This window comes from Pipra filicauda, unplaced genomic scaffold, assembly GCF_003945595.2.
Source record: "Pipra filicauda isolate LSUMZ 115617 unplaced genomic scaffold, ASM394559v2 scaffold146_size1912638_pilon, whole genome shotgun sequence".
Taxonomy (NCBI): Eukaryota; Metazoa; Chordata; class Aves; order Passeriformes; family Pipridae; genus Pipra; species Pipra filicauda.
In genome coordinates, this window is record NW_024103951.1 from 1,725,805 (window position 1) to 1,750,360 (window position 24,556).

General features: G+C 39.0%; 1 protein-coding gene across 6 annotated transcripts in view; it reads right to left on the reverse strand.

Annotated features, from left to right (window-relative positions):
* SPSB4 (splA/ryanodine receptor domain and SOCS box containing 4) overlaps nt 1-24,556 on the reverse strand; it is a 161,319-nt gene that overhangs the window by 116,014 nt on the left and 20,749 nt on the right. For 5 of the 6 annotated variants that reach the window (XR_005562577.1, XR_005562579.1, XR_005562578.1 and 2 more), the window contains exon 2: nt 21,426-21,474. The exons of the other annotated variant lie outside the window; for it this stretch is intronic. The gene's annotated coding sequence lies outside the window, so the exon portion shown is untranslated. The remainder of the gene's footprint in view (nt 1-21,425; nt 21,475-24,556) is intronic. 6 annotated transcript variants of the gene reach the window in all.

The following is a 24,556-nucleotide window of genomic DNA, read 5'->3' on the forward strand; positions in this document are numbered from 1 at the left end:
GAAACTTGAATTAGCGCAGAGGAGCCTCGGATTCAGGTTGAATTGAGCAGACTTCAATAAAAGGATTCAAAGGTACTTAGTAGTTTAAGTACCCTGGTCGATAGTTCAATATTGTTTTAGTTTCTTTGCTGAAAAATAACGTAAAGAAGACAAAGCAGGCTAGAATGTGCAGAGAATTCAAAACAAAACAAACCACCCCAAACTCAAACACAGCTCTCCCCATTTATCCTTAGAAATGCAAATGCCATTGTCCCTGTTAACAGGTGCTAACAAGCGGGGCACCCCGCCGCGCTCAGACGTGTTACGGATGAGCAGATGCCTTTCTGTATTTCTGGGGATAGCCTGAGGAAAAGTGTCACACATTGAAAAAAAAAAAAAAAAAAAAAACACAGATCAAACGCTCCTCCTCAAAGCTGCCCGCGAGATTTACAGAATGCAAAACCAGGGACGGGGTTGAGAAGTACCGACTCCATCAGTGAAACAGGACCCTGCCATTGTGCGGGACTGGGGTTACTGGGCTGAACTGTGGGAGAGTTTGTGTGCGTACACAACTTACATTTTCAAGAATTTCTTTCACCCATTCTAGATTCGTCTGTTATTTCCAAACGAGACTTGATGATTCTATCAGGTGGATGTAAATTCAGAGAAGCAGAGAGATAAACAACCCAAGAGGCTTCTTACACTGAATTTTACACTGCCTGTAAATGTCCTGTGGGTATTTTACACTCCCTGTCACCGTGTACCTCGCAATCACCACAGCGAGGCAGGACAAAGCCCTTTTTGTTTCATAGATGGGACATCTACTGGAATAATGCAAAAATTCCAGCAGAACAGGGATAAACTGTACACATTCAGGTAGGCAGAGACATACATAACCTGTGATGAACAAGTGTGCATGGAGGTGCCTCTGTGTACGAGTTGACCTAAGATCCTTTACAAACGTTGTCCTACTGAGTTTCTACTGTTCCTACGGAGTTTGATACTCGACAGAGCATCGTGTAATAAAGAACAGTAAAACGACACCTGAGCCAACAGTACCAAGCAAAACAAAGCAGCACAGTCACACCAGCAGGGTTTAGTAAATCACATCACATTGCCCCGAGGCTACGCTGTCTTTCAAAGAGTGAAAACTAGAACTTTTGTACGGCCCCACTGATCTGTGTCCTGAGAGAGGCTTGCAGCTTGCTCAGTCCTTTTTTATATGATGCATGCATCAGCATAATAGAGAAAAAATGACCAAAAATATTTGATGGATCACAGAATTAGCTTTACGGGTGTCCGACCCCAGACTCTGAGCAGAGGTTTTCCACTCCTTCAGGCTATATACACCAGCTAGTTCTGTAATTGAGGCAAACTGAAATTCTGCCCAGCAGTGTAAATGAACATTTCATGTACCATATTGTCAGAAATTCCACCAGATTAAATTAATCCTGCCCCGGGGCAGGGAAGTAGATTAGAGGACCTCGAAAATCCTATAAATCCTTGTACCATTGCTTGGGATTGCTGCTTACTCTGTTCCCAACCTGCCTCAGTGACATTCAGATGATATCCTCATTTTTGTGTGTGAACCACCTGAAAATATTTTGATGAGTTCAATATTTTTTTTCCCAAACTAATCTGTTGTCAATGTGGAGTATACCAATCCTCGACATGGTGACAAAATACCCATGCTTATGTAAAAAGATGCTTTAACTTAATTTCACCCACACTATCTCTTCCAAACATGTAAGTGGAACCCCTGTCCCAGATTAGGCTGCAATCTTTCCCCATCAGGTTAGTTAAGAGGGCCCAGCTCACAAAGTCTGCTCCCATTACTGAAAACGACCTGAACTGATGGTGCTCAGCAGAGGAACAGATGATTTAAAAGGATATTGAAATAGAAGCCCAAGCCAGACGAAGCTGACTCAGATTTGAGAGCCTGGGCCTTACAGTACATCTTTCTCATTTGTTTTGCTCTTTCCTCTATCAGCCATTGGAAAGTATTGAGTCATCCTCTGCTGTGGAAATTCATTATCCACAGCTTGGTTCTAACAGGATTCATAGACAATTCATCTCCTGACAGTGAAATAGATATTGCAAAGGAAGAAAAGATACCCCAAGGTCAAATATTGCAGGGTGTGCACGATTCACACAGCTGCTCCGGGGATACTGCTGCTTTCTGCTTTCCTTGGATACATTCAAGAGAGATGATGAAGTCAAGAAAGAAATTTTCAGATCAATGGGACAGCAATATAGCTGAGAATTGTGCAGTTAGGGAATTGACATTTTAAAAGGTTATTGATTGTGTAATTAACAGAGATAATCGATAAAATTTAGTTAACAATTATGCAGAGATTAAATCAGGTATGAAATCTGACTTTGAATGTCTGACAAGTATTTCCACTAGGAATTTAATTACACATTTGAAGTGAGATGTTTTCCTGCAATCCTAAAACATGTAGTGAATTTGAAGAAAAACCTCTGCTAGACTCATTTAGTAAGGTGATCTTTCTGCAAACTGTTTTTACCCACTAATAAATTCCTTAGACACCACCCAAAGCAAGTACCAAGTCAGCATCGCAGCATGGATTTGTCATTAATCATGTCCATAAGCGACTGCCTCTTCTCCAGAAAGGCCAGATCCCACATTGCTCAGAGCACACTCTATCACTCCTCAGTAAAAAAAGTACTTAGCAGCCGTTAGTTATAGGTGTTAGGAATATTCCAAAAAACCATCTTCTAGTCAGAATATGCTCATTTGAGGGGGGCATGAAGGAGAAGGGGGAAAAGAAACTTTTTCTTGGAACATACCCATCTCAAAGAGGTTTTGTGGGAGAGGTTTGTCATGACTGGGCTCTATTTTCCCACCAGAGTAACCACTGGGCAAGGGTTGGAGATTGCAGAGGTGGCTTGAGAAGAAAATGTAACCAGTGGTTACTGGCTATTCTGAACTATATAATTCTATATAAACTCTGGAGAGTTTGTTTTTAAGTGCCTCAAAGGTCTGTTTCACTTCTGTGGCAGAAAAGGAAACTTCACATTTTGCAGAAGAGAACCTGGATTTCTAATTAGGCTGTAATTGCATTCTTTCCTTCCCCACCTCACCCCGGCTCTCGGTGGGCTGTTCCACAGACCACCCAACTGTGGAAGCTCGCAGACTCAGAGTCCTTCCAACACCTCTCCAGAGGCTTTCTGTGAAATAGCTGAGTTAATGCCCAAAGTATCAAAGTGCTCATACCCTCAGCTTCCTCTGGTTTTACAGAAAGGTAAATGTATGCAGCTCTTCCCTGTAAAAAGTGAGCAGGAGCACAAGCTGAAAGGCATAAAATGAGTTTGGGTAAAACAGTGACAGGCAGCCCAAACATTCTGAGAGCATTAAGCTAATCATAAAAAAAGATTAATTTTTGTACAAGTTACCTGTAGATCTAATTAACCTAAGCAGCAGTGGAAACTAAGTGCCACGAGTGGAAATAGGGAAGTTGCTTTGTAACTTTTTCTTTCAGTACAACCCAAAGATTTCCCCAAACAAGTCAATCCCTGCAAGTTGTTCTGTGTTATTTATAAATCAATCACTGGAATAAGGCGATCTCAGCAGAACCAGAACAGCCACACTGAAGAGCAGGGACAATGCTCAATGAGAATTAGATGGATAGAGAACGTGCACTGCCAAAATAGCAAACAAAGGGAGCTTATTTAGATTTTTTCAAAGAGACACTTTTTTTTTTAATAAAACTAAAACTTCGAAGACACAAAACCTGTTTCACCCAAAGCAAGCATATAGGTAAATGTATACATACACAGAAGTGAAACATAAGGAAAGCAGTAACTTTCAGGTAATACTTTGCCACAACATATCTAGACTGCCCAAAATTACTTTTAACACTGTAATTAAAAAAAAAAAAAAAGCACAGATTTTTTTTCTTCTTTTAAATACCAATTTTCCATATTATTTCTCCTTATACATGTCATGTTTTTCCTTTTGACAAAGGAAGGTTTACAATTATCCTAGTAGTGATTCTGACACGTGCTGCTGACCTCATTAACAGCATACAAATTGGTAAGCACCAAAGCATGTTACTTCCATCAAGATCAGGCACACTATGGAATTTCTCGTCCTCTTACCTCAAAAGAAGGTCACAGTGAAGCTGCCACAAACCAGAGAGACAAAGAAAATGGGCAGCTCCAGATGCATATAAGATAAAGTAAGCAAGACTGAGGTAAGTCTCATTCCATAAAGGACAAAAAATGACCTGTCCAAAGTCAGCTCAACACAACAATCCAAGTGAAACCCAAAAGATGTGAGGACTCAACACCCAGCACCCTTGTTCTGTGAGCTGCACCCAAGGATCCTGTTTAGACCCCTCGGGCACGTGTGGTTTGGTGCTGGTGTCCTCTCAATAGCCCCAAGAGGCTGAAGACAGAGCAGCTTTCCCACGCACCACGAGAAATACTGTGCTTATTTCCAGGGCTCATGAACTGGCTGTTCTCTGGGTACATGTCATTGCAAGACTTGAACTTCCTTTGCCTCTGCCCTCCTCAGAAAGTCCCTCTAAAAGTACCAGCAGATCAACACAAAGAAGCCTCTGGTTTCCTGACACGTGTTTACTTTCTCCTGGTTCAAGCCCTGTGGCTGATTCCCAGCACACAACAGACAGTTTTATGAAGGAGGTGAGTGCTGCTTAGTTTTTCTGTAGCTTTACTTCTGCACACTTTCCAACAGATAGGACAAAAGAGCTTCTTATCACCCAGCGATTCAGATCACAAATACAAATTAATGTCGGTCATAAACAGAATTTTGATGTTTCCTTGTGAGTAGTTAAAAAACAAATAAAACAAACCCCAACCCCCTTCCGTATGGAGGAAGAAAATGAAGGAAAATACGAGAATACAAGTCATGCTATAAAATAAAAATGCACCTTAACATTCAGTTAGTAGTTTTGCACTCTTCTGACTCAGAGTTCTGGGTCACTGTTCTTACTAAAGAGAACCAATAATATAAGTTACAATCCAGTGCAAGTAAAATACCACACATCATTCACTTATCTGGAGCCAAAGCAAAAATATTTCTTTCATCTCTGTTAATACTTGTTTTTATGCTACACCAATTAAAGATAGTTTTGGGACATTTTCTCTAATTATTCACCAAAAGTGGTCCTTTACATTTTACCCAGGATTATCCAGAGAATAATACACTTTTATCCCTTTCTTCAAAACACACTTGTGCCCCAGGAAATTTAACTGCCTCTATCTAATCCCATGAAAGTCCTTTCTGAATCAATTGGGGATTGACCTCATGAATTTTTCATTGTTATTTCTTGGTGGGACTGTCAATCAGAGATGAAAAAGAGGAAAACAAAACACGGAGTGAAGTGGTTTGCTAGAAACATCACCTCAGCCAGTGCCAGAATTACTTCAGACGGCATAAAGAAGAATCACTTTGAAGAAGTGGCATGGAAGAAAAATGTCTCTTTTGTGTCCTTTTCTCTCTGTTTTCTCTGTTCTTTAGAATTAATTGCTTATTTCCTTTCTGTGTGGGCTTTTTTCAGGCACACTCAGCATTGCATTCTGTTTCCCAAATAACATCATGGGCACTCCTCACAAGTTTACAACAAAACTCCAGCATCAGTTGTGTTTTAATCAGTTTTCCTCAAGTCATCCTCAAGTCAAACACCACAAGATTGTTTTTCCTTCCCACTTATATGCAGTTACAGTCACATGTCACAAATATGGAAGGTGGGGCTCAGATCCCACAAGACATCTCCTCACTACTGGCAAGGCAAATGCGAGCACAGCGAACGTTCTCCCCCAAGCAGCCACAGCACAGACACTGCACACCAGTCCCCTCACTCAGAGCTTGGTACAAGCAGCCTGGACCCAGTATCACTTCAGAGTCCCCAGGGGTCTTTGAGTTTGGTAATTCTTGCCTTACTCTTTGCACAGTTCACTAATGGAGGCAAACAGGCTGTGGTACTGGTTTGGTAGCAGCTGGCCTGTGTAGCAAGTAAAGTGTCTCCAAACTAAAAAACCTCGAAATACTGTTTACATCTGCATTTATAATGGCAAGAGAACACGTGCAGCTACGATAGCAGGAACTCATTGTACCAGGAACAGTATGACACTGCTGCTCTCTTTTGCTCTAGACCACCTTGTGCCAGAAGCAGCAGGTTAACAGTTCTGTCCAGAGATCTGGTGAAGGAGGCAAGAAATAAGAAATCAGGGGGAGAAAAATGCTGCTCAGAGACACCTATAGTTCTGCCCTGCAGAATACCACTCACTACATGAGATTACTCTTGGTTGTACTTTTGCTATTGCCTTCCACCAATGCACACTAACAGAAGCCTCAAACATTTAGTGATTCTGTGTGTGATAAAGCCATTGTATGGCAGGTGTGGTCTATACACACCTAAATCCATCCTCCTTCAGCATGTGGAACCCTGAATGAAACTAAAAACCCTGAATGAAACTAAAGGACATTCTCCAAGAGTGCATAAAAATGCATACCTCTATCAATAAATGTTGCAGTGCATTCGACCAGCAGCTGTCAAATCTGCCTTCTATTAAAACTCTGCATTCTTTTACCTTGAACAGGCCTTTGCAGACATTCATAGAAAAAAAAACCAACCAGAAACAGCTTCAGTGCATAAATGTAATTTCTCAGGCATGGCCCAGAATATATATTTTAACATATTCATACGATGAAAAAGGAGCCTCAAGTCGTAATGTGCTGTCAAATAGCAACCAGTTCTGAGACAGGTGCTTCCATACCTGATTAAGCAAGAAAGAAAGGATGAAGACAACTTTAAGGTCTTTAAGGCAGGAAAAAGCAGAAAAGCTCCCAAAAATGAACAGCAGTAGAGCTGTGCCTGCTAGAAGTATTTTTAAAACAGGTACAATTTTAACTGCTCATTCTACTGAAGTGTCTCAGGCACAGCTTTCAGAGATTTTGATTTTCAGACCAAGTGTTTCCTACGTAACATACATACATATTCCTTGTATATAAAAAAGGTTGGGGTTGCATGTGTGTCAGAGCAATTGGGTGACTTGACACAATAATCACCCTGGAAGAGACCTGAGGGGCCTCAGGAAGCCTCAAACTCCTACTCAAAGCAGGGTCAGTTATAAGGTCAGATCAGGTTGCTCAAGGTTTATACGGTTGGGTCTTGAAAACCCCAAACGATGAACAATGCATAATCTCTCTAAAAAGCAACCTGTTCCACTGCCTGGCTCTCATATATTTAAAAAAAAAAAAAAAAAAAAGGATTTTGTCCAATCTGAACCTGTTTTGTTACAATTTACGTCTGTTGTCTTTCATCCCTTCACAATGAAAAGTCTGGTGCCTCATGAGGAATGGCACACTGTTTTTCCTAGAAGTTTGTGACTGCTTGATAAAATATGTGGGAGATTTCCCGGAAATCTCCTACACTGACAAGAGGAGCCATGAATAAACCCCACAGCATTTGTAAAAATTTCACTTTAAACTACATTTGCCTTACAGAAGAGCCAACTCCTTATTGCTTCTTGGTAAGTAGAAACACAGTGGAAGAGTGGAAAATATTAATTAGCTAAAAAACAGGTAGAGTAAAGAGGTTTCAGTTTCAAGGACAAAACAAAACAAAATATGTTGATCATGGAAATTTCAAGATCAAAATTAGGCAGTTTAGCTGGCTGGTTGTGACATAAGCCACAATTTTCCAATCAGTGCCTAAGGCAGAAATGTCAGAGCTGAACTAAATTGCCTAGATTAGGATGTTTAACTTGACATGTTTATTCTTGCTGAAAGCCAAACAAATCTTTCCAACTTTCTAGAGTTTCCTTCATCCATTTTGTTTTTTAGAAAAATTAATCAACTCTAGTAAGAAATGAGCAAAATTACAAATGTATACATGCAAATATACAAATGTCCCTAATATACAATATTTATACACTATTTTTTATATATGCATAAAAATGATCAGGTCCTTAATATTTGCAACAGTGGCCTTAGCTGGCAAAAGGTTTCATATTTATCTATAAATAATTCATACTAGTCACCTTTAATAGTCATAGGTAAATAGATGATTAGAGATGATCCTGAATTCCTCATACAGCTTGGTAAAAGTCAATCCGCCACGGTATCAATGAATTTTGGCACAGCTAAACAAGGATCAGACCAGAGGGGGAAGAGACCTGAGGGAAATAGGCTTTCAGAGAGCTGAAGCTGACACAGTTTTTGGATATCCATCCTTTGAACACAAGGACACGCAGCCACAGCACAGTGTACAAACATCCCATTAGAGGAGGAAGGGCAAATACCTGTGCAAATGCATTAGGCTCCATCCTGTACCTGCATCCTGATCATCCCTGATTTATCTTAATAACAGTCAGTATCCTACTTTATATTTAAAGCAGAAGAAACTGCTTCTTGCCTTCAATATTTGCCTAAATTCAGCATTAGGAAAGAGACAGCAAGTATCTGGAAGAAATTGAAAAAAAAAAAAAAAAAAAAAAAGGAGCCATTATGAAATATTCCATGTTTGTTACAAATGGTGCTTGCCCAGGCACATGGCACATTCTAATACATTAATTAGTGAAGTGAAGGTGAGGTGACTCCTGAGAGGAAAGATACTAAATTCTTCTCAGGAATAGCAACTCCAGGACTAGGAAGACTCTTCTCTCCAGTTCAGTCATGGAGGGTCTGCAGCTCACATGAGGCTCTGCTACTGGGGCTCAATTTTTGTGGCTGAGCAGTAAAATGTCCCACCCAGGACCCAAAAATGCATCTCTATGATGAGGACAGAAGAAAGATTGAATGAGAAGAGCTGTCCTCATGTATGAATGAGCCTTTATTCTTCATCTCTTCTCATGTTTGACTGATAGGGAGTAACTGGATCCCAGCCCTGTGTTCTCTGAGGTCTCTCGTACTCAGAGATCCCTTAAGTACAGGTGGCAGCCACTGCTACAGGAACAGCTCAGAATGGAGCAGAGCAGCCAGGACTCGATGGAGGCCCAGGGCAGTCACAAACAGATGCTTTGCTAGAGGTTAACATACCCCACTAGGCCACTAGGATTTACAGTTTGGAGATTAGAAAGTGTTTGAGGGGAAATTACAATTGGAAATCAGGTCCTGCTTCCCTGATCTCATCCTAAAGACATGCTTACTGAAAGGGACAATCTGTTTCCACCCATGTCTTTGGACGTCCCCTACCCCCCAGATAAATACATATAAAAATATATATTCTTTTTTATGATTGGGAAGTAGAGCTTCACATTATTTAGCTTCTATATCAAACTGTATCCTTTATATTAAACAATGAATTCTGTCACTAAACTCCTCTTTTTAGTAATATTTAAAATACTAAATGCCTGTTGTTCAATGTCCTAGACCTGCTCAAGTAAGAAAGATTAAGTGCATCAAATTGGACTGTAAATTACGTGAGTTCTATTTTGAGCTTGACATCATTCATCCTGTTGTTTCAATTTAATTATATTTAGTCTTCAATCCATCCCCAGCAGCCCCAATATTTCACATTTTGTTAGTCTGTCTGCTTTGCTCTGACTAGTGACTTACAAAAACAACCACACTTCAAAACATCGCTTCAGAAAATTAACCCTAAAGCAGTGTTTCCAACCCTTCAACACTTCTGCACAGAAGGAAAAATATCCTGAGTGCCCAGTTGACAACGGTAGTTGCTGAAAGCAATAACAGAAAAATAAAGTGAAAACTCAGAAAAACACACATTCAGATTTCAGTTCTGAACTGTTTAATAGCCTAGAATCTGAATCTGACAGCAAATACTGTCATTACTTTATTATAACCTAGATACATATGCTTAAAGCTTTCTATGAAAAAGCCTTCTTTCATAGGGTATTTCCTCTGCCAGGTCTTAGGTATAAGATGATACTTTTCCTTTAGTATTTTCAGTAAAATCAGTTGGAAGTAGTCTTTTGGCTGTAAGGGTATTTTACAGATACTTTTTTTTTTCCAGAAAAATGTTTTAAAGACACGTAAGTTATCCCCACTGAACAAAAATCTTTTTGCTACTTTAGACATTTAGAGTTAAATTATAAAAACTCCAAAAATTATTCTGCAATTCAGAGGGAAAAAACTTCAATTCTAAAGTTTAAATTCCAAGGTGGCAATAATTTTCCTTGGATCATGAAATAATGCATCAAGCTTACATGCTTGTGCAGGCAGCTTACATAAGGTTGCATCTCTGCAGTACAAACAATCAATCTGGTACCTACACTCCTGAAAAACTGAGTTTCTGCAAGCAGTCCCTAATCTAAGTTATTTTCAGTGTAAAAAACTCTTCCAATGGATACACCCAGTTCTGAACAGTATAGCTTAAAATGTTTAATAATACTCATTTTTTACACAGAAGAAATTGCCCCAGGACTGGACACTATATGAGCAGAAGGCTCCAGCAAGTATAAACCTCTCCAAAATCCCATTCTGCACTGACCAGAAGTTTCTTATTCTTTCCCAAACCTACCAATAAAAGGATGCCACTTCACATTGTAAAGGACTCAACATGCACTCGTGGAAGTAACATTTCTGTTTTGTTTTTCCAGCCTAATATGAAAATCCTTTACATCCACTCCTGCTAAAATGATGCTTAGCAGCGTTAGGGTCGTAGGACAGAAAGTCTCACTTCAAGTCCCACTTTCACATAAGACCTAATGTGTTATGGTACAAATTTTTCCATTGTTCATTCTTTCTTCAAATTATTTGTTTGAAAGTGATAAAGCTGTCTTTGATGTAGGGCAAGAAGACAACTTATCAGAACCATCTTTTACATAAAAGTTAGTTGCTCAAAGCACCAACAGAAATGACTTTGTGTGAATAAACATATTTTGAAGATAATCAGTAAGAAATAGAATCTGATGATTACATTTTGCATGTGTAAATATTGGAACTTAACAAATTGAGAGTGCAGCTGAGATCTTAGCCTGCTATATTTCCCTCAAATCCCGATTTATCATTGCCTCCTATTGCTGAGTTTGGCTCAGCATCTTGCCTCAGGGTGTTGAATCACACCCTCAGGGTCCTGCTGGAAAAGAATAAAAGCTTTTTCTCTCAGCTAACCAATAAAGAACAAGTCAACAGCACTCTAGGAACACCTATTAAAGCCTACCAGAGTCTAATAAAAACAGTTACTTAAATATTAAAGCCATTTCACTGCTAGTGGCTGGAACACAAGAAAGCAGGCTTTTCAACTGCTTCAAGTCTTTACCAAAAGTTTAAAAAGAAAATTTGTGCTATTTATAGGCACAAGCATAGAAACACTGTTCTTGCCAGCCCATTTTATTGCTAATATCAAAGAAAATTCATGTTTAAACCAATTATTTCTTAAATCCTCGAAGTAAAACTGGTGTCTCAGCCCCCTACATCACTGCTACTGTATCCATCCACTTGAAGGACAGCCAGCCCAAAACAAACCATGACCAGTCAGAACCATTAGTAACAACCACTGGGTCAGAGTTTATAAATTCCTTCAGGGTGTTAAAAGCATCAGAAACACCATATGTGTTTAGACAGATGTAAAGGCACAACAGATTACGACCTTACAAGGCTTAACAGAAACAAGGGGTGCAAAGGGAAACAAAAGGGAATGGGTACCAATAAGAGAACATCTCACCACTGAATTCAAGATAAAAATAAACCACTCCTAAAATAAGGAGCACCAAAATTTTAAGGTGTTTACTTTCCTTTAAACTGAATTCTAACGCTGAGAACTAAAGTCAAGGTTCACTTAATCCTTTCCTCCCCTCCTGTTGTGCACCATTTCCACCCTAAAGACAAGCAGAAGTATATATTAGTTCAGAGACAGGTTTTGTGGGGAAAGGCTCAGCTTTACTGTAGCAACTATGGGTTGGAGAGAAAAAAATGGTCATTGTGCTGGAAATTTTAGCAGCCCCCAGGTAGAAACCTGCCACATCAAATTTATTTTGGGCTGCCTGTGGATGTCCTCACTGCCTGCTCTCTCCCCTTTCTCTGCTCACCTGTCTCAGAAATATTCCACACTCAATCAAGGTTTGCAAGTTGATCTTCACCTTTTGGTTATTCATATGAGTGTGTTGTCAAAAGCATTTAAGTGAAGGTTCAACTTTATTTTTTTCCAATCTGGGAGATTTTTGCTTTTTATTTTAAAGACAGTTACACCTCTTACGTTTACATGTGTTCATCTAGTTCTTGAAGCCATTTATGGACCTGTTTAAGTAAACTCTTGTTCAGCAAACCACTTAAATATGGTTTGTCTTTTGCTAACTGGGAAGCAGTGCTAATGAACAACATTGTGTCTCCTTGGATGAAGTCCTTTTCATAACATTACATTAAGGAAATTATTAATACCCATGAATGTACATCTGGGTTATATTTCATAAGTAATTTAGCAGGTCTAGTACATGTGAATGTATCATCAATCAATTGTGCAGTAATCCCTGTCTTTCCTCAACTAACATTCTCTTACAGCCACATCAGCAAGTTTTGTCACATCTAACACTTGGGTTCAACACACTTCCATGGCAGTCATCCTTTCCTATTCAATATACAGTGGGTTTCTAGAGTAACATTGGCTACAATCAGCTTTTTATGCATGAAGAAAAAGCTACAGACAGAGCACTAAGTGCAAGTTTTGATGGTGTGCAGGACAGCCTCAAGCTGACCTCAGAATTGCTGAGGGCAGCCCCAGAGAGCACACACCACCGACAGCATTAGCATGGGGAGAGCCCGCAGGACAACACACCAGTAGCACTTGGCAGACACATGCTCTGAAGAGGCAGATGCTGGTCTTGACACTACTCAGAGAAATTCCCACCATCCAGTGTAAGTACGCACCGGGAATTTTTCCACACAGATGGGAGTGCGCCATCCTCTTTCCAATAACCAGGCTGAGAAGGCACACAGAGCCAAGAAGGGTTAGTGGGATGTGGTGCCAGTTTAAAAGAGGGCTGGAGCACAGTCCCAGTCTGCACTGCAGTGGCTTAACCTTGTGTGAAAAAAACAGATACATGTTTGCCAAATGGTAAAAATCTGAAGCACAGCTTTAAAGTGGTTTGCTATGTTACAAATAATTGAAACCGTCATTTATTCTAAGAAATCTTCCTCTGCAAATACAGAGATGTAAGAAACATGCAAATGAAAGCCCAGGAGTATGACAGCAGTGCCCATCTGCCAAAGGCACAGCACTCATCATGGATCATCCAGTTCCCTTCTGCAGGGAAACCATAATTAGATGGCCAAAGAAAGAGAACAGAACAAAACGAGCTATGACACATCACCGAGAAACAGCAGCTTTGCCCTTTCACAATCCGGAGCAGCAACTTGCTGGAGCTCAACTGACGAATAATAAAATAGAGCCATCCTTCTCGTTTAGTCTCTTATACTAAATTAAGACCAACCACATCATGCAATTCTTTTTACATTTCCCTGTTAATGATCTTTAGAGAGACTATTAAAACACTACTGCAAGCTAATATACTGTAGGGTTTCGCTATTAAACAAAAGATAGTAGATTGTTTTTTTCTAAAGACCGAAAAGGTCACATTAGTAATGCAGCTGGATTTCAGTCAGAGTTTAAGTTCTCATCATTGCTTTACCTTTCTCCTTAGAGACTTCTTGCTGATAAATTTCTTTGGAAAAATCAATATTAAAGTGTATGCAAATCTGAAGTTCTCAATAAATGTAGACTTACAGCTACTTACAAAGTGGTCTAGCCCCTCTGGTTTCCTAATTGCTACCAGGCAGAAATAATTATAACTAAAATAAAAGATTTATTTAACTTTGCCATTCCTGCAGTGGTTCCCAAATCTTTGCCCTGTAAGGCAAAGCGGTACATTCCACTGAAGAAAACGATCATTGAAATCTGGCCCATTGAGTCTTGATATTATACAAGAAGAGTGATTTTGGGATGAAAACTACCAAACTCATTGTCTTGAACTATTCCTTCTGCTGCAGGAAGAAGGAGGTACCTTACTTCCAGAGCAGTAGGAAATTTTTTTAAGGCTGCTTCACGTTCTATCATTATGGCTGCAGAGCACATCTGCTGTCAGCACTATATGCTGAGGCCTCACAGACACACCACACCTTACTGTGCCTGGCTTTGGTTGTAGAGAAGACATGGGTGCCTCTTTCCTTCCTGACCATAAAAGAGTCAAATCCCAGCGTTGTGCAGATAAAGAAATGATTCTTTAGCTTGCAAGGCACAGTCTTTAAAACAGCAGTTCAAAGTAGCCATTAGTTTTTTCATCTGTTTCTAAGCAGGTACCAAACTGTCCACACAGCCAAGAAGTTTAACCAGCCAAAGCACATTTTGGTCCCACCTGCTTGGGAACCAAAGTGTTGCCAGCTCCCAATATCTGCAGGGTCTCACAAGATTAAGTGCCTTCCTTGAAGGGTGTGGACTACAGAGGGAAGGATTTACGGGACAATCCCAGGCTTTGAAGTAAGGCCCCTGGCTCTCATGGCTGCCAAGATGTGCTTTAAAAGTCATAATGGCCCACAGAATAGAAGGTGATTAAAAATAACAATTTCTCATCTCATTTTTAAGCAAACCTCATTTTTTTTGGGTACCTGGTGATTTTAGTAGTGATAGTGTCAAGTTTAACAGGTTCCAAGTGTGCAAATCTCAGCCTTCTGCACATCCTATCTATAAATGCTCTAAGGTACTCCAGTTCTTTTAACAGTAGGATACTCACAGAATAAAGAATTACTTCATGACTACTTCAAAATCAGCGTTTAAAATGTGTCCTTCACTTTGCAGCAGAGTTGGAAGAAAAATAAATCCGAGCATGCTGTCCACTCAAAATATACAACCCAGTTCAACCTGCCAGCTTCTTTCCCCTGAGTCAGCAGGGAACCCAGGGACACAAAACAGCTTTCCCCTAAAAGCTTCAGAGGTTAACTTGCCTAATTTGATATCCTACCAGTTCACATGAATTGCACACTGAAAGTAGAAGGTTGGCAGGAGATCAACATTTTTTAATTTAAATGCTAACATTTCCAGGCTTTTTAACCCTCATTTTTGCAAGCTGATGGATTCGTTTGTATCTTTTCACTCTGTCAGTGGATCTTTCTAGAACAGTCCTATTTGATACTGAGATAAAGTTTGGGGTGTGCATCAGGCAGCTTGGATGTTTTGCTTAAGAAAGACAAATACAAAATAACTCAAGAAAGACTGTAAGAAGAAACTTTGGATAACACATGGGGTATGGCTTAAGATCAGTGCTTTGCTGTAAAGGGGAATGTAATGTTTGAACTGAAAAAAAACAAACTGGTTGTACAGTAGTTATTTGTCTACAGAGAAAAAAATCAAGTTTAATTCAAAAAATATTTTTATGGACTGTCATGCTGTTCTGATCACGTAAGAAGTCACATGCAAATAGGGCTGTTCATTAGCACAATCCCAGAAGTGATCAAAATGTGATAAATTATAAGGGGGCGCCATGCAGTAATTGCACACGAGGTATTCATACAAACATTTCATTAATTTCTTGGGTCACCAATGGAAAAAAACCACTAAAAATCAGTGTGTTTCATTTGCAATGGAAAAAGGACAACCCAAACCCAAAGCTTTACATTCTCAAAATGAAAAAAAAAAAACCTTCACCAAACCTGTTGGAATGGTGTTGATGATATAGAAACAAAGAGCAGTTAACTACCCAGTTTAGACTACATTTCATGTACTTTTCATTACACAAACCATTATTTTGCCATTTATTTCCTAATAGCCTTTCCTTAAATCCACCCAAAGTGAGTGGATGTTTCGATGAGCAAAGAAACAGGAATGGAGACAAGAGTTTGGATCACAGCCAGAAAAAGAAAGGCTGCTGCCATATGTTAAATGCATAGGAACATGTCACATCAGAATTGAATTCAAACTTCCCCAGTGTCTGCAATTTCACTTTTAAAAGTGTGGGATGACAGAAAAAGACATTTTAATATAAGTTTCATTAATTTTAAAATATTATCATAGCAGTGATTTTACAGCAAACAAATGACACCACTCATTAGTGATGTACAGAAATTTATTTATATTAAAGAACAGGTCAATGGAAGATCGTCAATATAAGCTCAAAGATAAGCCCAACACTCTCTGCTATAGGATAAAAAAGGAGGGTGGGATAGTGAGAAGAACACAGAAAATAAGAAAGAAAAATAAAAGGGTGTTAAATAAACAACCATCACAGAAGTCAGCAAAATATACTGTCTCTAGAAGTGAGGAAAAAAAGTGGAAGTGCCAGAAGCTCCATATAATATTCTAAAACCCTTTGATACTAGTTAATGTAAGGAACTTGAAAAGTAGTGACAAAATAGTGGGTTATTGATGGAAAACAGAGGTGTGGGAATGTACTGGACTGAAAAGTGACAAAAAGATCTCTGGCTGTTGCCAGGCTGTTTGGACAGCACATAATCAGCCTGGAAAGGGGAAAAAGCCATGTCAGGGAAAACAGAAAAAATCCCAACCAAACATATGCTTGCTAGCTACTATGTTAAACTCCAAATAATGCCTCTGTGTAATCCTTTCACTAAAAGCAAATTAAGAAGTACAGTAAGCATTTGCTTACTTAAGAAGGACAATTCTGATGCCATTAACTGTTGAATAAGGGCTTAGTTCTTCCCATTCAAAGAAAAGTCCAATGAAAAAGAAATACTGAAGACTTAATGAGGACATACATTATTGTTCATCTCCCATTCTGCTGCCATACAAATCCTCCACAGAATCTCAAATCATTAACAAATAGAAAAAGCAAATTACAAGAAGTTCACCCAAAGGTCAGCTGTCTGCACCCAGCCAAAGATGCAGACCCAGAGAGAAGGTCTTCAATGCAACCATGCTCTGTGAAAGGATGTTGGCTTGCTTTGCATAGCCAGAGTGCTTTGGGAAAAATGCACCAGGTACAAAATCCAAACTTCTAAGACCATCAAAATATTTCAGCATTCCATGAAGAAAATGTAGCAATGTTTCATTTTATATGATGCAGTATTAATTATGACAGTATAGTTAACAAAAGGAAAACATTTTGACAGAGGACATTTTTGTCTCTTCGTTTATGGAGAATTTAAAAATGAATCAACAGGGAACTTAACCAAAAGGCAGAGAAATATTGAGGGCTTAAACCTTCACAAAATACATCAGAACATGTGGGGCACTGCAAATAATATGGCTGATCTTCCCATAGAATTAAAACTGCTCTAGAAACAATGTACTGCTACTCTTACTGCTTCTTTGTAGATTTTTTTTAAGGGGAGGAGAATTTCACAAATATTCTAAGTCAGCAGTACCTTTCCAACTATTTAGGATAAAGCCGACCCACTAACCCATGTTACTCCTCCTGTTCCATGAAGACATGATATGGAATAGCTGTTGGAAGTTGGTTGCAATGAAAAGGTGAACACACCTTGGCTGGTTTTTAGGTTCTGACAGGTGGCAATCTAACCCTGACAGGATAGACTGGCATAGATTTACCTTGTCAGGCCTACAAGGACTCACATGCCCTGTGGATGACCACATTTTGGAAGAGGAATGTGCTTTATTATGGAATCACTTTTTGACAAAATCTCACTACTCCCCACCAAGCCACTCCAACCTGTGTGCTTTTGACTTCACCCATGCCTCCCCACAACTGCTTTTCTATTCAATTTACTTGTCCCAGCAGCCTTTTCCAACCCTTACTCATCTCCCCCTTTCTCATGCTGTTTTAAATACTGGACTTGTTTCTCACAGTCACACAGAGGAAAATATTTTGTACAAAGCAAGAAAAGACTTGCAAACACCTGATGGAGAAAGCCAGTGGGAAGAGAACTGTGTGAATATAATTACCAGTGATCCTCAAGAGGAGCAGCATTTCTAGGAAGAGCAGTGAATCCATGTTGGCTGAGTAACTTCCCAACACACCAAAATCCCCTGTCCTAGAAGGAGGATGATCTCATCTGTGTTTGACATAGTTTCCCATAACAGAACAACCAAGCTACTCTCTTGATTAGCAAATGCCACACAGTGCTTTGCAACCATGTACATCAGCCCTTCCTGCGCATCAGAGACTTTCCACTGAAAAAGTAAAGCAGAAACCCCACACAGGGACTTAGGCAGGGTAACAGTGGTGTCAACATGAATGGAAAGAAGTTTTGAAGTTATCTTTTCTTTGGCTGCAGCCTCTTATTGTATCTCTGCTCAGCTGCTAAACAAAAATCATATTTACACAGCAGTGATATAATCAGGCGTTTATATCACAGCATGTAAACAGGAAGAAATCTAGACTGATATATTTTGTAATATCTATGGAATGAGGTTTTTCTTTACTTATTTATTTTTAAGACTACATTCTATTGACTGAGCCATATCCTGAATTCTAACTCCCAGAGTGTGGAACTTCACCATGAGTTATAATGAATTCACAGTAAAGCTTACTAAGAGGGGAGATCCCTAACAGATACTATGCTGGCTCTTGCAGCCATCACTTGAATTCATAATTTTGTTACTTAGCACAACACACTTGATGTGTGGATAAGAGCAATGTATTTTGCAACTGCAAATATTTCTATATCAGCCTCATCTAGTGACAGAACACTGTGGCTTTTTATACAGTTTGCAAGTGCAAAGAACATTCGTGTTCCCTGGGATTTTCTGATTTGAAAGTACGAAGTATAAGGCTTAAAACTATAAAGGTTGATCTGCAAGGAAAATAAGACAAAGTAAACTGTAAATGATGCATCAAATTCTTAAACACAAGTTCTGCCACTGATGACCAGCAGCTGGAATCAAAAAAACTGATTCCACGCAGCAATGGAGCACCTTACATCAAGAAAGACAACATGAAACTCAGGAAGTTACAGAAACTCCATCATCTGGGACGTGGCTTTTTTTGTTTCATATGAAATCCAGAAGGATGATAAGCCATTTCAATCAGTCTCTAAGTCATGTTTTTTAGGTGTGAAGACCAGAACCGAAAGTTATTTTCACTTAATTTTGTACAGCTGTTTGCAGACAAGTGCAGGAATTCTGGAACTGCTGGGAAAAAAATCTGACTGGCTGCTTAGTGCCTCTGGTGTGAGAGCTACAACGTGACTCAAGACTGAAAACAGAAGGAAACGGTGTTTTGTTTCTATAGAATCAATCACTATGGATTGCCTGACAAAATTTTCTGGCACTGGAACAGAACACAATAAACCAGATCTATTAACAAGCCTGGGAAGCACAGCTGGGGTATGCCATTTGCCTCATGGAGGGAGATGTTCTCCAAATCCTTTTCCTATAAGGTGTGAGAGGTTCACAACATCATAGAGATTAAAAGAAAAAAAAAAAAAAAAAGAGAGAAAGTAAGAAAGAAAATAAAGATGGTTAACAGAATACAAAGAGAAGGCCTTACATTAATTTTTGTAAAACTGAATGGAAAGATGCACCTGGACCTGCCAGAAGCACCTCCAATTCTGCTGGTGTGTTAATGGAGCTTTCCCACGCTTCTCCATAATCAGCAGCATTAGGGCACAGTAGGCATTCCTCATGTTGTTCTCCCCTTCCCTGTGTTGCAGGCCGTGCACCCTGAGCTGCAGCAATGTTGGTGCCTGGCTGCTGCTCCCCATGTTGGGGATGAGCACACTCTGCAAGGTCGGCTAGCTGAGACAGCAAGAGCTGCAAGTGAAAGCCACCTTTCCCAGAGAAAACTTAAGTGGAAATCAAAGTCAAGTGGCAATTTGCAAGCTGATTAGACTAGTAACAAAGTTCAGCTACATAAAGTCCCACTGAAACAGCTGCCTCGTGGTTATTTGACTGCACGCCAGTCTGGTGCTGAAGAGAGAAAAAAGGGTGAAGTCTATTCTGCATAATGAAGTCCATCTTCTGAAAAGAAGATGGGAGACTGAAACACCTTCAAGAAGCTGCATCAAAAACATGTGCTGTTACTTCCATGCCAAGAGTACTGGAAAAGTTTCAAGAAGGGATTTGCTAGATCCACAGTAGAGATGGATACACGAAAACATGTTACAAACCAGGTGAAATGGTAAGCAGGTGACCCATTTACTACTCCTTAACAACTTCCTAAACACGATCCCACCTGAGGAACTGACTGCACAAATATTCTTAGATGGGGGGAAACATAAATGCTGGCTTCAATATAACAAGAAAAGTGTTGCTGTGTGTTTTCCTCTGTCAGCTCTGGGTCTTCCCAAATGATGATTTCCTCTCATCAAACTCCACATCAAAAGGCCCAATGGACTATTTATCCTTGCAGACCATTTACCACAGCCTGGCAGGTACCAGCAGTCTGCAGACCAGAGTTTCATAACTCTAGGTCTAGAAGCATCACGGAGTTGCTAATGAAATTAGTTACAGTAATTTCAAAAAGCCACAAGGTAAAAAAAAAAAACAAAACAAAAAACCAAAAACCCACAACCAAAACACATTAAATCCTTGCTAGCTAAATCCCAAGAACAATATCTTAAAAAAGTGAAAAATAGAAACACAGCATCATCTAGTAACAGTTAATATCTCTTAGGATCTCCTGCTTTGGAAGACTTCATGGAAAACCCACAAAGCTACACCAAGGTGAAATACATAATGAAGACAAAAGAGTTACTGATCAAAGAATCCTTACTAACACAATAGGCAACATCCAAAGATAGTGGCAGACTGGGATGTTAAGCCAGTTTCTTCTCCTAGGGTATTTTAAAGGCTTATAAATTAAAGGCATGTACAATGGTATAGACATGTAAAGTATTACATGAAGGTATAACATTATTATTAACCAGCCAAGAATGTGTGCATTGCATTAAACTTCCATCACCCTGTAAGCATCCACTCTGTTCCCATTATCCTGTATGCTTTGAAATGTGCAATTACATTAATCTTTGCTGCTGTAATTATTCCTGGTTGTAATTAGTAACAGCTGTGACATTCAGACTGGAGTTCCATAAGCAATAAAATTCTCCCAGAGTTTAATAAGCAGAGGTTTTGTAATTTTATGTTGTGCTTGTGAAACTCCTAAGGAAACTTCACCTGTTGGAATACAATCTCTTCTCCATCTTCTTCTACAACATTATGCTCCAGTACCTCTGTTTACAGAATGTTTTACAATTGCTGTTTTCTGTGCAGTCCCAGCTTTCTCCCACTGATTTTCCCAAGTCTCCCTGCAGGTGCAGGGAGCAGCCTCCACGTTGTACATCACAGAATGCAAACCCTTTGGACCATGAGGAATAGCTAAAAATGGAAGCTTTCCACTGAATGTGCAGATAACCTTAAAGTCTATAAATAGTTATCGAAAGTATGACTAAAAATATTCATCAAAAAAATCATTTCTTTAAATTCAAGTGTTGACTTTGAAGCTCAGATGACAACAGCTTGAATGCAACATGGGTAATTTCATAATTACATAGTATAAGCAAAACCATTCAGTCAACTAGACTATCCCAGAGTTCCAGCTATTTTTCATGTGACAACAGATCTACTGAACTCTATTCTGCTCCAAAATACCTTTGCTTTCCTCTTGCAGTTTCTGCAGGAAGCCTGTATACTCTCAGTACTAAAAAAAAAAAAAAAAAATTAAAAAATTAATACAGCACACACTTGTTTACTTTCCAATTCAAAATAAAAATTCCTTTCATTACATTTATTTCCTTTCCACTTGGCAGAGAAAATAAATAGATTGGGGTTTTTAATTAATTACCTGAAGCTGCTGAGAAAAACTATAATAAACTAGAAAACCCATCAAAACCCCATCATTTGATTGTCAGAACCTATGTTTACAATTACAGAGTATAGTTGTAATTTATGGAGGAATATACAAGGCAATATAAATATTACATTTATATTTAAAAAATAGGTCAAAAAACGTTTGTGAAATATAGCCTAACAAAGGAATAACATAAATTTGTGTCAGCATTAATAACTGCCCAACAATACACTAAATACTGCTTGAGACTCTAAAATGCACAACAATAATTCTGTATCTTTCTTATTAGTTAACTAACTTGAATTGAAATATAATTCATATTTTAATGTGGAGTGGGAGGTAGGGGGAGGGAGAAGGCAGTGAACTTCTGACATATCCATGTCTTACTGATTTTTTGTTTTAACTAGAAAGTCATGAGATTAAAAAAAAAAAATCAGAAATGTTAAGTTTCCTTTATTTAGAAAGCAGGAAGGCTTAATTCACTAACCCCTAATCTGGAAAAAACAAAATACTAAGATGTGTGCTGGTACAGTCAGAGATCTTAAAGAATTCTTTTTAAAAGAAGACAGAATAGAAAACAATTAAAAACTTCAGAAATAAGTTATCAAACATCCTTCATGCAGAAGATCAGCCCTCTGGAGCTCACTCATTTCATCTCCCCAGGATCTACCCGCTCACAAAGGCCAGCAGCACTGCATACATATTCATAGCAGTCCTCTTGCTCTGCATTAGGCAACTTCATTCAAATTCATTACACTGAAATCAAAGCCAAATTCCCAGATTTTATGCTCATTTAGAGAATGAAAAAAGTCTTTAGGAGGTATTCTAAGCAGTTCATAGTTACCGTGCTGTGGGGATTATGAAATAATTCAGATTTGTCATTGTAGATTATATCACATGCAAATATGGATGAAGATGTAAAAGGCCTAAACCTCTCCACTGATCTTGCCAGGATTTTCTTAGATCACCCTGCCTTCCCCTCACAACCCATCATATCCTGGGATTGTGCCTAAACCCAGACGCAGAAACCGAGGACATCACTACCCAGCTATCATCTTGGAAAAACTATTAATAAATTCAGTCAAGTGTCTGGTTAGTTTACTTCCATACCTGATATCCTACATAACCTTTGTAAACATTGTGACTCCAGCACCAGTTTCCACAGTCTCACAGGAGCTGTGGTTGAAGAATTTCTGAGCAATGTGTTGCTCACAGCTAAAAGAGGCAAAGCTGATGCTGCAATGCTGGGTCTCATCAGCTACTTCTTATTGTCAAACTCCCCTTCAAAGTGGAAGGGAAGGCAGTGAAAAGCCAACTCATTATTTAAGATCTTCCAGTGATTTTCTAGCTAACGCTGCAGTGATTAAAACACTTGGTTTTGAAGATACTGATGCTGAAAAATTACTGACTTTGCATGCAATAAGTGGCAAAACCGAAATTATACAATGTATTAGCGATGACATAGCCTAACATCACATATCAGAACATTAGGTGTCCTGGGTTCAGAATTTTCTTTTAATTTAATATTCTTTCCATGCTTGTACAGCCAAAGAGCTTGTTGAAAACTGCTTTAATAAAATTACCCAGACACAGACTCAGCCTGTAGTACAATTCCATGAAAACAGAAGTTAATAAAGGAAACACTGAACTACCATAAAGAGTATGTAATTAATTTGTGTAGGTAGCAGAAATACACTTACTGGCTTACATGCTGCAGATCCACATAATAGCTATTAACACCTTAGGATACACACTTCACATCCCAGTACTACTTTTTTAACTGTTTGCCCTTCACTGCTTTCCCCAGGTTTCCTCCTTACCCCTATAAAAGACAAAACCCACAACAAAACTAATCAACATCAAGACATGGATCTGTAGCCCATTTGCAAGGATGTGTTTACCCATCAAAAAGCAGATCCAAACCAGAGACACTCAATTTACATGACCAACTCAGAGCTCAGATAAACTAAATATCCAGATGTCAGACTGAGGAGCCATGTTCTTTGAGAAACGGCCCAAATTGGATTTAAAAGACTAAACAGTGATTTAATTATTGAAACGTGGACATGGATCTGACTGGCTGCAGATAAAGAGGCCAATGCTATAAAAAGTTGTTCACAAAAATTAAGCCTTCTGCACAAAGTCTTATTTCTCCAGCGCCGACTACTGCAGTTGTGAGACATCAGTTTTACTCACCACACACTAATTGCTTCTCTCAGAGCAAACATTAACTTCTCAGAGAAACAAACCATTAGAACCATATATCTTGGGCCTGAAGTATAACCTGAACACTGTTTCAGTTTGGCCACAGGCTGATTCTCAGCAAGAAAGAGGTTGGAGGCCAGATCTTATTCTAACCAAGTAATCTAAGCCCCCATGCTGAGCATCTCTTTTGAGACTCCATGGAAATTTTTTTCACTTTTCAGTTTACAAACATTTCAGAGATGAAACTGAGAACTACCTTTATATCACATCTTACCAAGATAAACCAATTATCAAGAATGCATCAAATTTTTAAATTTTAAAATTAAAATTTTAAAGTAAAAAACCCAAACAAAATACTTTTAAGTTGAGTTTCTCCTCCATGTTAATTTTTCTCCTCTTCTGTAAAGATGGCTGGTAAATAATTATCCTCAAGGCCCAAATTCCATATAATATACAAAAAAATTTCTGGAATTAACACATCAGCTACTTGACATTCATTTCAAACTTTGTTTTTATAAATTGCATCTTCCAGATTTACAGAAACAGAACAGAGAAAACCAAATCATACATGCTGTAAACAAGAAATAAGAAAGCAAGATTTTAATTTTATCCTGCATGACAACATGCAACCACAGGTTTGTAATTGTGGAAACTGGCAAATAGACCCACCAGTGCAATCCTAAGGTTTGTAATGACATTCTCTCTTTCCACTGCCCATACAGAGCTG